Source organism: Eurosta solidaginis, chromosome 4 (genome assembly GCF_040869045.1).
Source record: "Eurosta solidaginis isolate ZX-2024a chromosome 4, ASM4086904v1, whole genome shotgun sequence".
NCBI classification, from domain to species: Eukaryota; Metazoa; Arthropoda; class Insecta; order Diptera; family Tephritidae; genus Eurosta; species Eurosta solidaginis.
The window spans coordinates 237,434,182-237,447,344 of record NC_090322.1 but is presented as its reverse complement, the minus strand read 5'-3'; the positions used below and the strand labels follow the sequence as shown (position 1 = coordinate 237,447,344).

The window sequence follows — 13,163 nt, the reverse complement described above, 5'->3', positions numbered from 1 at the left end:
CATCTTCATGTTCAAGTTCATCATCTTCTTGTTCATGATCACCTATAGGTTCATGTTCATGTTCATGTTCTTGTTTATGTTCATCTTCATGTTCATGGTCATTCTCATATTCATTTTCATATCCACGGTCATGTTTATCTTAATCTCCATGTTCATGTTCATGTTCATCTTCATCCTTATACTCATCTTCATCTTCATCTTTATCTCCATCTTCATCTTCATTTGCATCTACATCTTCATTCTCACCTTCATCTTCATCATTATCGTCATCATCGTGAAATTAGACATATTTTCAGGAGTCCCGTTTATCTCACACAATAATCGTAATTAAAAATTAAAAGTTGAAAGAATCTTTCTCACATTGAACAACTTAAATTCTCTCAGTGGGAAACCAAAATGGTATACCAACAAATAAACATACATACTCCCAGCAAAGGCTGCTGCGTACAAACGCACATAGTTGAAATCGTTTTGAAACTTTTTTACGCGACTGATAAAAACGATAAAGTTCAAGCGCGCAAAGCCTGGCAAAAAAAGCCAACGCAAAAAAAGCTGAGAAAAAAGCTAAATTGCGGATGTTGAGCGCCTCGAAAGTACGAAAATTGCACATATTCACATAAACGAGCAAAAGAGCAGAACAAAGTGAAACATATTTGAGTAGTTTAAGCGGCACAGTGGTTTTGTAAGCAACAATGTGCTTTTTTTGTTGGCGTTTGAGCTCTTTTTTTAACTCTTCTTTTGCTTTGGCTAGTTTCCGTGCCACATGCTTTTGCGAATTCTCACGCGCTTCCATGAAACTACTTAAGTGTTGATAAATATGTCAGTGCAAATAAAATGATATTTCTGAATTTTTCTGGGTTTAACTTTTGTAGGAAGTTGTCAGTAGGGCTTTTCTATGACGTAGAGGCATAAGACGCACAGTGAGCTGGGAAAATATTTATCTTAGTTAGTTTGGCTATCCCTAGCATGCAAAAATCTCCCAAAAGCCCAGAGCCCAACTTTATATAACTCGAAATTACATGGATATTCAAAAATTTAATGCAGTTCAGCCTGCTCCCTATAGAGCTGTATGGTAAATCCCAGACGTGTTGTAATGCAGTTAGACTGAATGATGTCTTGCCCTAGAGCGATGAAATCAGATTTGAACAATCGAGCTCTATCTGGAATGATCTATTTTCTCTAACCCAGAATCCATGACAGTCTTCAGAAATAGCACCTAACTTACTGCCCATATGCACAGTTCTACTCATGTTCCTTTGTTCTCCTTAAGCACAAGGCTGACGGGCATTGAAGTGTCTTTCAGGCGGAGCTAGCAGCCAGGAAGAGGGTTCGCGATGGCTACCATCTAAAACTGTGACGTTCAAAGCTCAACGAATTGGCTTATCCGTAGACCGCAGTGGCGACGTGGATATCCGGTGACACTGGTGCACCTGTAAACTGTGCAGCTGGCAATTAGCGAGGAAGGATTCTAAACAGACCGCATCTTCCCTTGCCTTGTGCAAATACTCGCACATGTCTAAAAAGGAAATGTCAGATGGACAGTGGAATTCACATGTGAAGTTTTCCAACAAACTCTCTCTCAAATAAATGACAATCGAACTAGATAAAAGACTTTGCTCTGCCAAACACGCATTCTTATGGAAATACGCCTATGATAGTAGAGGAAGAGGGCGGCCCTCACTCCGCTAAACGGACCAAAAGGAAAACGATTTAGATCCTCTTCGTGGTACCAATTGGCGCCAGTTAGCCCAGCGGAAAAGCTACTGGCGCGATTTGTTGGACGGTCTTAAACCTTTTAACGATAAAGCACCAATTAGGCAAGAACTATGTTCCTTTTTAATGCTAACCACCTCCACTTAGAGCCAACATGAGCCTTGAACCTTTTATTTGAAGAAGCCATACTCTATACAGGACACGTATAGAATGTCTGAACAAACATTGAATCTATTATTAAATGAAACTTCACTCTGCTCTACACCACACCTAATAGTAAAATGTATCGGTGTTAAACGCTTTAATTAAGGCGGTTTGGAAAATCATTATGCACCGGTGACTGGTGGCCCTCAAAAGTTCATCCTGTGGACATTGGCAACTAAGATACTCCTTATTTCCTTCCTAGAGGCTCCTCAGCTACTAGTGAAGTTGCACACCAAGTTAACTAGTATTGTCACAATCACCGTTGTTGTTGTTGTAGTGATAAAGACACTCCTCGAAGGTTATCGATGTCCTTTGCTGGATATGGATCCGATACGTTCCGGTAACAAGTCAACATTGAGATATAAGCCCGACCATTTCGGGAACGATTTAATTTTGAACCTTCTAGACCATCCCGTTTCACCTGCTAGCTACATGGAGAACTAGAAGTCACCAGAGTCTCGACTTCTTCAAAAACAGGACTCGGCACAGGTAGGTGCTATTGATAATTGAATTGGAGATGCTATAAATTGTGATGGCATCCCCTGGAAAAGAATGTGCTGCACAACTCCTGGAATCAGTTAGGTAGTCAAGTCGCCTCTTACGACAGGTATACCCACCGCGGATCTATTCTAAGCCCTATAGCCCGCTGGGGCCTAAAATCACCGTATCGTCTATTTAAGGTACTGTCACCAGCACCACGTTACTCATCTATTACATCCTACTCGACAGCGATATTAGTGTGTGCACGTTCACCAACGGCGGCGATAACTCCTCGAAGTGATCGATTGTGTCATATTTACCACATCCACTGGTTATAAGAGTCTAGTAAATAAGTACCCAGCGGCTTCAACAGATATAAACATATCCACTCACGATCATCGCTAACCGCATTCAACGATTTTGTTGCACTTACGACGAACAATAATGCTAACAACATCCTCCAACGACGGTACTTCAGCGGTTCTGTTATTGTGGTTGCTGAAAGTGGTAGAAAGTGTTACGGATACGGACAGTCCTTTGCCCCGATTTAATCCGTCACAAAATGCTACTAGAACTCTCTGGTACTAGTTCAACTGCCTCGACAACGATTTTTTACACCACAAATCTTCATACCTTTGGATTCTCTCCGCATTCAACGGCTTTGTCAACTGTCTGACTCATCCCAAGAGTGATGCCATCCTCCAACAAAGGAATCACTTTCGGAAATAGGTGACAAATGTGTGAAATTTTTTTTAGTGAAAAAATCAAGGAAAGGTAGCCCATTAGTATATCAAATAGGAGACATAATTCAGTGTTCACGAGCAATAATCGCCTGAGTCTCATCCTTTTACTTGATACTTGGGTGGTTTGCAGCCATTTCTTCTTCTATTCTTTGAGCCGTCCTCTTGCTGTCTGATTGCGCTTACATCACCCAAACTATGTAGTTAGGCGTAACAACTAAAGTAGTTATGCGCAAAAGCCTGGTTTTTCATGCGAAGAGTACTATTTAGTTAAATTTATAAAGTACTAGCTTTACCGGCGTACGTTGTAACGCCTGAGATCGAATGAATGTTGCGTTATTTTTCTGTTTTGTTTGTTTATAATTTAATTTATTGTTCTGTAAATTGAATTCAATTTTGTTAGCATATTTGGTGAAATTTTCGTTTAAAACATTTTATTATTGTATCTTATTGTAATGCGTGTGGGTACACAATATTTTTGGGTTTTTCGTTCGGTGCAAAGATAATCAATTTTTTTTTTTCGTTCCAACTCTAGAGCAAGCAACATATACATACATAGCGGGCCATGGGAAAAGCACGAAACTTCTAAATTTAATCCTGCAACAGTCCTTGTGCTTTGCTGATTGTAATTGCAAAATCAAGGCGTGCAGTAAACTGTAAGCGCTTAAAATTGAAAGGTAAAACTGTAGGAATCATTGAGATCCGTGGTATGAGCACACCTTCACCTTTGGTTTTACCGCGGATGATTGTTGCTTCGATTACATTCCGCACTAATTTCTAAACGCATTCCATTGCACAATTTTTGCGGGTTTAAATTCCGAAGAAGCATGATTGGTGAGCCAATTTTCAAAGTTGTTATATGCGCAGGCATTCCAGGTGGTTCTAAAGAGTTTAGAAATTCAATTGGATAATTTAAAATTTTATCTTCATCTGTAACTGTGTCGATCGATTTATATTTCGTCACTAAACCAGGAATTTGGTTGTGAACGCGATCATTGATTTTATTAACATTATCATTTTTTGAAGTTAAGATTGCTCGTTCGAATAGCAAAAAAAAAAAAAAATTATTTAAAATTCTTAATTCTGAAATATGACAAACCTTCGTCTTGATCGAAGGAACCTATAGCCAAAATTTGGTGATGGTTGAAGTGTGGCAAATACGTTTCCATAGGGAACACACACACATAATTTTTATTTTTATAGTAGATGTAGATAGACTGAAGCTAACAAATTTTTTTAACGACGGCAGAAGATTACTAAACGTCCAATAGGAATAACAGCCAAACTCAAAAATGTAGTCAAACTTTAGGAGCTAAAATAACCTACGTTTGTACTGCAGCCAAAGTTCTAAAAAACCCAATTTGTTGGGAAGGTGCCACGCCACTTTTTTCCACATTCCACATTTTACTGGATGTGTTAGGACTTAACGTCATATAGCTCCTTACCAATTTTCATTATCCTACCATTACTACATCCAGAGATATGCAGTATGATATATTCCATTTGTATAGGAGGTGCCACGCCCCCTATTTGCAATTCCACATTTTCTTGGTGGTGTTAGGGATTGACCTCATATAACTCCTTACTGAATTTCAATGTTCTGGCATACATACCTTCAAAGTTATGCAGTACCAAAGATTCCATTTGTATGGGTGCCACGCCCCTTTTATATATCGAAATTATTTTTAGCTTAAAACCTTCCCGTTGATCGAAGGAACCTATAACCAAAATTTGGTGATGATTGAAGTGTGGCAAATACGTTTCCATAGCGAACACACACACACACACACACAGAATTTGATTTTTTTATATATATGGCTAAACCGATTTGGAATCTCAAAATCAACTAACCATCATCTCTCCTTCCTGTATCTTTCCTAAAAATTTCATGGCAATCTTTCTATCCGTTCTCGAGTTATGGAGTGACAATCAAAATGTACACTTCTTTTTATATATATAGATGGCAACACTATTTTATAAATTAATCTCTCAAATATTCCCCAAATTAAAACTAAAACATTCTTTCAAGCAGCATTTGATTAAAAATTTAAACTCAAATCTGAACTACCATCCATTGCAAATAAATTGAAAAGTTAGATCAATGCAAGCAGTTGTAATTAGTAGCATAATTTCAGGCGCTTCGTCATCCTTAGAAACTTTAATGAGAAATTGTGTACACACACAAGCAAGCGCATCTACACGCAAACATTGAGGCACATTTGTGGCAGCACACGCAAGGACAGTGAGTTCCTAACTACGTAACTACGTGAATGGTAGTTATTAAGTAATTACATTTAATATAAAATTCATGATCTACCTGAATTATGAGTTAAGAATTTTTAGTTGTACGCGTATTCCTGTACTTAGATGAAGCAAGTACGATATTAAAAGTTAATGTAATGAAGCATACCCAAGTTAATGAACTCATTAAGGAAAACATCGAATGGGAAACATGAATTTATTCTAAACGATATATGTATATTTTGATATGATATCGTCGGCTTAAACACCCGCGCTGGTAGCTCTGCTTACTCCAAACTGGAAAAGGAAGCGGTGTAAAGATGGGTTTGATGGTGAATGAGGACAAATCGAAGTAAGAGTCAGCGCATATGCGCCTTGGCAACCACGCTACTGTTGCCAGCCATAATTTCGAAATAGTAAAAGACTTCGTTTATTTGGGAACCAGCATCAACACTAGCAACAACATCAGCACTGCAATCCAGCGAAGAATCAATCTTGCCAATAAATGCTACTTTTGACTAGGTAGGCAATTGAAAATTAAAGTCCTCTCTCGGCGAACGAAAATCATACTCTACAAGTCACTATCGTACCCGTCCTGCTATATGGGGCAGAAGTATGGACCATGACAACAGCAGATGAAGCGGCTTTAGGAGTGTTCGAGAGAAAAGTTCTTCGAAAGATTTATGGACCTCTACGCGTTGGCGATGGCGAGTACCGAAGAAGATTTAATGATGAGCTGTACGAGCTATACGCAGACATCAACATAGTCCAGCGAATTAAAACGTAGCGGTTGCGCTGGCTAGGCCATGTTATGCGAATGAAAGATGATGCTCCGGCCAAGAAAGTGCTTCTATCGGAACCCGCCTATGGAAGCAGAGGTAGAGGGCGGCCACCACTCCGTTGCAAGGACCAGGTGGAAACCGATTTAAAATCCCTTGGTGTGACCAATTGGCGCCGGTTGGCGGAGCGAAGGAGTGACTGGCGCGCCTTGTTGGGCGGCCATAACCGTTTAGACGGTTAAGCGCGAATTAAGTAAGTAAGTAATATGTATATATATATTTTTTTTTTTCGTATAAATATTTTTGTAATGAGATTAGAAAGATCTTATGGAATGCTTGCGTTTTCGGCGTGTTATTGTAATTAGCGAAATTTCCAAAAAAATAAACTCGTTTTAAGAATGGCTCTGGCAATCATTTGTCATTTCATTGAATTAAAATTTTTACGGATACTCTCGATGTGCCTTTGCTAGTTTATTCGTGCTTTATGTGATGACAGCTGGACTGATTTTCCAATACAACGCAGGTTTAAATAGAAGAAAATCTAGTTCACGTTCTGCCACTATTTTCTAACCGGCATTCTACCCGTCGCAGTTGAATGCTCTACCAACAGCAACAACATGTTTAGGTAACTTTTCAATAACTTTAAAAAATGTACGCTCGAAATAAAATGTTGTTAAAAATAAGAAAACAAACACTCACCATATTCGTAACCAGCAAATGTACATATGTAAACATAGAGTTATATACCCAAATTCATTATATTAGGGAGTTGGATTTTATTTGCAACACACCCACCTTTTTACACTCAGCGTGATTTGCACACAGAGCATATTAACTTTGATTGGATAACGGTTGGTTGTACAGGTATAAATGAATCGAGATAGATATAGACTTCCATATATCAAAATCATCAGTATCGAAAAAAAATTAGACTGAGCCATGTCCTTCCGCCCGTCCGGCTGTCCGTTAACACGCTAACTTGAGTAAATTTTGAGGTATATTGATGAAATTTGGTATGGAGGTTCCTGGGCACGCATCTTGGATCGAAATCGGACCAAAACCACGCCCACTTTTTCGATATCGAAAATTTCGAAAAACCGAAAAAGTGCGATAATTCATTACCAAAGACGGATAAAAAGACGAAACTTGGTAGGTGAGTTGAACTTATGACGCAGAATAGAAAACTAGTAAAATTTTGGACAATGGGCTTCGCACCTCCCACTTTTAAAAGAAGGTAATTTAAAAGTTTTGCAAGCTGTAATTTGGTAGTCGTTGAAGATATCATGATGAAATTTGGCAGGAACGTTAATAATTAAAAATTAGCAAAATCGGATAAAGAACACGCCCACTTTAAAACAAAAATTTAAAAGTCAAATTTTAACAAAAAATTGAATATCTTTACAGTATATAAGTAAATTATGTCAATATTCAACTCCAGTAATGATATGGTGCAACCAAATACAAAAATAAAAGAAAATTTCAAAACGGGCGTGGCTCCGCCCTTTTTCATTTAATTTGTCTAGGATACTTTTAATGCCATAAGTCGAACAAAAATTTACCAATCCTTATGAAATTTGACAAGGGCATAGTTTCTATGACGTTAACTGTTTTCTGTGAAAATGGGCGAAATCTGCTGATGCCACGCCCAGTTTTTATACACAGTCGACCGCCTTTCCTTCCCCTTGGCCGCTAAGACGATAACTTGAGCAAAAGTCGATATATCTTTATTAAACTCAGTTCACTTACTTATCTGAACTCACTTTATGTTGGTATAAAAAATGCCCCAAAACGGACTATGACCACGCCTATTTTTTTGATATCGAAAATTACGAAAAATTAATAAAATGTCATAATTCTATACCAAATACGAAAAAAGATATGAAACATAGTAATTGGATTGGTTTATTAACGCAAAATATTACTTTAGAAAAAAAATTATAAAATGGGTGTGACACCTACCATATTAAGTAGAAGATAATGAAAAAGTTCTGCAGGGCGAAATCAAAAGCCCTTGGAATCTTGGCAGGAATACTGTTCGTGGTATTACATACATAAATAAATTAGCTGTACGCGACAGATGATGTTCTGGTCACCCTGGTCAACATTGTGGTCGATATCTCGCAAACGCCTTCACATATACAACAAAGGGCCACTCCCTTTTTAAACCCTCATTAACACCTTTAATTTGATACCCATATCGTACAAACACAGTATAGAGTCACCCATGGTTCACCTTTATGGCGATATCTGGAAAAGGCGTCCACCTATAGAACTAAGGCCCACTCCCTTTTAAAATACTCATTAACACCATTTATTTCATACCCATGTCGTACAAATACATTCTAGAGACACCCCTGGTCCACCTTTATGGCGATATCCCGAAATGGCGTCCACCTATAGAGCTATGGCCCACTCCCTTTTGAAATACTCATTAACACTTTCATTTGATACCCATATCGTACAAACACATTCCACGTTTACACTAGGTTCATTTTCCTACATGGTGATTTTTCCTTATTTTGTCTCCAAAGCTCTCAGCTGAGTATGTAATGTTCGGTTACACCCGTACTTAGCCTTTCTTACTTGTTTAGACTAAAAACGAATGAACTAAAAAACTGGATTTTTTATTTAAAATTGGAAAAAAAATGTTAAAATTAAGAAAAGATTTTTTTTAATTTGAAAAAAAAAGAACAATTTAAAATCGAATATTTTGAAAAAAATATATATATATATATTGTGGCGAATTTTAGCATCACTCAGCTTTTAGTAAATAAAGGCACAACAACAATAAAGCAAGCTGCCACTCTCATGTACATGAATACATGAATTTAATCCATTTACACACGTAGATAAAAGGTGACGAAGAATAACTTACGCGCACACATGTTTTCATCAGCCGAAATTAGTTGCTCACACATACACACGCATATATGTAACTCAATTACCAAGCAGGAGATGCAGGAGTTATAGAAGGTGAAACGTCTAGACTTTAGTAGAAATATGTTAATGAAGCAACGGAGAGTATAAAAGCAGCGGAAGCTGAGTATCCAGTAATCAGTTTGATTTAAACACGCAATAAGTTGTGAAGTATAAGTGTTATTGTGAAGTACTCTCAAAGTAGTCTAATAAAGATCATTTTGCATTACTGAATATTGGAATTATTTATTCAACAGTTTAGCGATTCAAATGTTAGCAGAAGGTTTGGAATAAGTGAAATTCCCCAAAATTCGTTACAATATATAAAGTAGTAAGGGCCCCAAACTAGGCGAATTCAGTACGAGGTGTTGTTATCCCAATACCTTATTGCTTGTTCTCCAATTTTTTCCATACAACGCCTTTGTAAAAAAATATGTCCTTTAACCAAAATCAATGAAGACTTTCTTTTGACTTTACATTCTTCTGCACGGCTAATTGATTGAATCCGCTGTGCCATCCCCTTGTATAGATTCGCCGTAGGCCGCAAGTACCATGATAAAAATATTACAAGGTAAAACCGGTGAGCTTCAAATGACGTTTAAAAAAGCTTTAAAATTACCGCCGCTTTCACATTTTTATTTTTCTATTATGATTTTGTTTTTATAACAAAAAATTATAAACAGATACCCATTTTTTTTAATTTGATTCAATGAAGTGTTTTTTATTTAAAAATTCTTTGTCGCGCAATGTTGTTTTTTTGTGGACAAGGAACCATTACGGTCATATATAATACCCACATTTCAGTTCCCTTCCCGCACTCTGGGCAATGTTGCAGAGGGGCAACAAGATAGGGAGATTCGTTCCAGCAAAGCGGTAAAGCACGCCTGGCATATAAGATGACGTAACAATTGGGCGGTTAGTTTAATGGCATAACGTTACCAACTGTCGAACATCTAAATCTGGAACTCTTATCCAGAAACACCCTGGTCATTCGGGTTGTGTATTCTCCTTTCAGTGTCTCCACATGACACCAACCATTTATTTAACCTGTCCAACCCTATTTAAAATGCTCATTCGCACGGTCTTCCGTAAAATGGCTTTGATAAAATAATTTTTGTAATCGGACCAACTAAGCGGGGCAAATTTTAGTCAACGGGGAAGACTCTATGCAAACCGCTTTAATAACAACAAGAAAACCATTGAAAGTTTCGTTGATTCACTGGCTAAAACGGTCAAGCTTTGAGAACCAGCACTGAATTTCCCATTCTTCAGGCATATGCCAAAAAACGAGGCACTAGCTACCAAAAAAATTACCAAAATACAATACCATCCATCACCACTAACAAGGTAAAGAAATCTGCGAAAAAGATGAAGCCTCAAAGGTCACAACAAAGCACGAAAGGCGAATTCAGTACCAGGTACTGTTATCCCAACAGCTGACTGCTTCTTTTTAATTATTTTGCATACAACGCCTTGTACTTTAATATGTCAGGTAATCGATCAATCAAAATTTTCTTTCCATACCACCTGGTATGGATTCGCCTTGGCGTATTGTAAATAATTGAAAATAATTTTCGATTGATTTTTATACTCAGTTGAGCAGAGCTCACAGAGTATATTAACTTTGATTGGATAACGGTTGGTTGTACAGGTATAAAGGAATCGAGATAGATATAGACTTCCATATATCAAAATCATCAGTATCGAAAAAAAATTTGATTGAGCCATGTCCGTCTGTCAGTCTGTCCGTTAACACGATAACTTGAGTAAATTTTGAGATATTTTGACGAAATTTGGTATGTAGGTTCCTGGGCGCTCGTCTCAGATCGCTATTTAAAATGAACGATATCGGACTATAACCACGCCCACTTTTTCGATATCGAAAATTTCGAAAAATCGAAAAATTGCGATAATTTATTACCAAAGAGGGATAAAGCGATGAAACTTGGTGGGTGGGTTGAACTTATGACGCAGAATAGAAAATTAGTAAAATTTTGGACAACGGGCGTGGCACCGCCCACTTTTAAAAGAAGGTAATTTAGAAGTTTTGCAAGCTGTAATTTGGCAGTCGTTGAAGATATCATGATGAAATTTGGCAGGAACGTTACTCCTATTACTATATGTATGCTTAATAAAAATTAAAAAAATCGGAGAACGACCACGCCCACTTTTAAAAAAATTTTTTTTTAAGTGAAATTTTTACAAAAAATTTAATATCTTTACAGTATATAAGTAAATTATGTCAACATTCAGCTCCAGTAATGATATTGTGCAACAAAATACAAAAATAAAAGAAAGTTTCAAAATGGGCGTGGCTCCGCCCTTTTTCATTTGATTTGTCTACGATACATTTAATGCCATAATTCGAACAAAAATTTACCAATCCTTGTGAAATTTGGTAGAGGCTTAGACTCTAGGACGATAACTGTTTTCTGTGAAAAGGGCGAAATCGGCTGAAGCCACGCACAGTTTTTGTATACAGTCGACCGTCTGTCCTTCCGCTCGGCCGTTAACAGGATAACTTGAGCAAAAATCGATATATCTTTACTAAACTCAGTTCTCGTACTTATCTGAACTCACTTTCTATTTGTATAAAAAATGGCCGAAATCTGACTATGACCACGCCCACTTTTTCGATATCGAAAATTACGAAAAATGAAAAAAGTGCCATAATTCTATACCAAATACGAAAAAAGTGTTGAAACATGGTAATTGGATTGGTTTAATGACGCAAAATATAACTTTAGAAAAAAAACTTTGTAAAATATTAAGTAGAAGAAAATGAAAAAGTTCTGCAGGGCGAAATCAAAAGCCCTTGGAATCATGGCAGGAATACTGTTCGTGGTATTACATATATAAATAAATTAGCGGTACCCGACAGATGATGTTCTGGGTCACCCTGGTCCACATTTTGGTCGATATCTCGAAAACGCCTTCACATATACAACTACCACCACTCCCTTTTAAAACCCTCATTAATACCTTTAATTTCATACCCATATCATACATACACATTATAGAGTCACCCCTGGCCCACCTTTAAGGCGATATCTGGAAAAGGCGTCCACCCATAGAACTAAGGCTCACTCCCTTTTAAAATACTCATTAACACCTTTCTTTTGATACCCATATCGTACAAAGAAATTCCAGAGTCACCCCTGGTCCACCTTTATGACGATATCTCGAAAAGGCGTCCACCTATAGAATTAAGCCCCACTCCCTTTTAAAATACTCATTAACACCTTTCATTTGATACCCATATCGTACAAAGAAATTCCAGAGTCACCCCTGGTCCACCTTTATGACGATATCTCGAAAAGGCGTCCACCTATAGAACTATGGCCCACTCCCTCTTAAAATACTCTTTAATACCTGCCATTTGATACACATGTCATACAAAAACATTCCAGGGTTACCCTACGTTCATTTTCCTACATGGTGATTTTCCCTTATTTTGTCTCCATAGTTCTCAACTGAGTATGTAATGTTCGGTTACACCCGAACTTAGCCTTCCTTACTTGTTATAAATATGTTTTATTTTTGGAATTTGAAAAAGTCAAACATACAAAAATTGTGTTTCCTTCCTTTGGTTTGGCACTTCTCCTCAGTTTCAGAGAGTGATTTTAAAATATTTTCAAAAATCTAAAAACCATTATGGCCGCCGAGAAGAAATAATGTTTTTACCTCCTAATAGTTATATCATGGAAAGTACGTGTTTGAAATTATATTTTTAAAAGAAGTTTTCAAGATAAAAAGAAATTTTTTGAGAAAACATTCATAATGAAATGAATACTCAGGTGTTCTCATCCCGTTGACGTTTTCCCTTATTCTGAGAAGTTCGACATGCATAATTTAGAGGTGTGTCTATCATACAGAACTGCCTTTGAGTTCTACTACTATCGTAGTAGATTTTACTATACGTTTAGAAATATTATAACTAGAATTGTTTAGCCAAAAATATTAACGTTACTTTGTATTCCCTAACAGAATATTGACAAAATTTTGTTGAAAACTAATTTATTTGAAGAATTTGTAAGAAAAATTAAGCAATCCAAATTTATTACTTTTGAAATACACGTAAATACTGGCA

The 13,163-nt window shown here is 37.1% G+C and overlaps 1 protein-coding gene across 40 annotated transcripts in view; it reads left to right on the top strand.

Annotated features, from left to right (window-relative positions):
• LOC137251101 (uncharacterized) overlaps window positions 1-13,163 on the top strand; it is a 641,551-nt gene that overhangs the window by 278,972 nt on the left and 349,416 nt on the right. The window lies entirely within an intron of this gene.